The sequence below is a fragment of the Austrofundulus limnaeus genome, unplaced genomic scaffold, assembly GCF_001266775.1.
Source record: "Austrofundulus limnaeus strain Quisiro unplaced genomic scaffold, Austrofundulus_limnaeus-1.0 Scaffold1619, whole genome shotgun sequence".
Classification (NCBI taxonomy): Eukaryota; Metazoa; Chordata; class Actinopteri; order Cyprinodontiformes; family Rivulidae; genus Austrofundulus; species Austrofundulus limnaeus.
In genome coordinates, this window is record NW_013954021.1 from 48,826 (window position 1) to 50,602 (window position 1,777).

The following is a 1,777-nucleotide window of genomic DNA, read 5'->3' on the forward strand; positions in this document are numbered from 1 at the left end:
TTGTTTGTTTGTTTGTTTGTTTGTTTGTTTGTTTGTTTACATTCCCTCTGCTTCTATTTTAGCTGGGCTGCATGGCATGATGGTCAGTTACTGTTCATGAGATTGGTTTACTGGCCGTGTTATGTCACACAGATTAGATTAACTTCAAGTTAAATATTGGTAGCGACTGTAACTTTTTGTTGTTGTTCTTTCACACGTTGTTAAACTCAACAAGAGGAAGCTAACATTAGCCACAGTTAGCTTACTGTTCTCTGTCGTCCTGCTCTCTTGTGTTTAGCGTCATACTGCTGGATGGTCCGGTACAGCCTTCGGTACTTTTCATTCCAGTTTGGTGTAGTCCATTATTATTGTTGTGTTGCAAATAAAATAAATAAGACTGGCACGTTTGCGGTCCCGTCCACATGGAGACTGCTTCCTGCTCAGTTGAACAGGGCCGGAGTAGAGCAGCAGCACCCTCTGCTGGATGAAGGCAAAACTACACTGAAATAAGGTTTAAACTGATGTTTTCAATTAATCGAATGGAAGACATTTTAATCTAATAAACCATTATTCGACAATTAATCATAAGTTGATTAACTGTTAGCATCCCTAGTTGAAACCTTTTGGCCAAGATAAACTTTATTTGTAGTATGGTTATATATGGGGATGGGTAAATCTCATGTGAGCAGGGACCTCATAAGTGGGCCCATTGCTCTCCCCAAAAAGACACTGGTCTTTATTCAAACCTTCGCGTCCCTCGGATGAAGGACACCAGATAAGAAACACTCAGTGTTCTGAGCTTCTCAGGACCCATAAAAGGTTCTCCAAGAATTCTTTCCCTTTGACCACTCAGAGCCAAGCATTGGCCCAAGTAGTGCAAAGAGGTCTCTCAATGCCGCAGGCATCACACAGACCATTTTTATGGAGTCCCATCACCATTTTATGGCGAWTGAGCTAATTGTGCCCAGTTAGGACTCCAACCAGAGTACTTCAAGTTTTCTTTGTCAGGGCAAGAAGGGCTTTTCCAAGCCAAGGATTTGGGCCGTTTATCAGTTCTCATGCCTGTCTACAGTCCGTCAGCTCCCTCTAGAGGATTGAGTGTTGACGTCTGATCCAGGCCTGTAGGCCAGTCCAACAGACTTGTTGAGGTACCTACAACAGGCTCTTGTCCTTTAAAGCGGGCCTGACTGCCAGCTTTTCTAAGGTAGTCAGCTCTCTCGTTACCATAAATGCCAGTATGTCCTGGTACTCATAACAGTAACACTGTTAACTCTCCCCAGTTGGTTGACTGCCTCGGCACACTGGTGTAGGCACATTGCTGCCTTCTTACACTTTTCATTTACTGTCTTTTCCAGTTAAGCTTCCTGTCTAGATAGACACCCAAGAACTAAATTGACTCTGACAGGGAGAGTTCTACACCCTCCAACTTTGGAGGTGAGTAACCTTTCCTTGACTTCTTATGAGTAAAAAGAACCACTTCTGTCGTGTTTGGGTTGACAGAAAGATAGTTCCTGCTCCCGGCACCATCTGGATACTATGTTTAGTCCCCTCTGCATTAGGTTACATACAGTACCCAGGCAGAAGCCTTCTACATGTATGACCATTATTTGTAGTATATTTCAAGATTAATCTAAAAGTATACTTAGAAGATTACTTTCAGTATACTTCTGAGTGTACTTTCATAAACTTATTGTGGGCCTTGTTAGTAAACTGCTAGTATACTTATATCAGTGTACACAGTAAATAAAAGTACACTTAGGGAAATATACTTTTATATACTTTAGTAAAGTTAATGACA

At 41.8% G+C, this 1,777-nt stretch overlaps 1 protein-coding gene across 1 annotated transcript in view; it reads left to right on the top strand.

The window, feature by feature from the left end:
• Window positions 1-1,333: 1,333 nt before the first annotated feature.
• xpot (exportin, tRNA (nuclear export receptor for tRNAs)) overlaps window positions 1,334-1,777 on the top strand; it is a gene marked incomplete in the record, with an annotated part of 15,850 nt that continues 15,406 nt past the window's right edge. Inside the window, 1 exon segment of the mRNA XM_014033083.1 lies at window positions 1,334-1,413.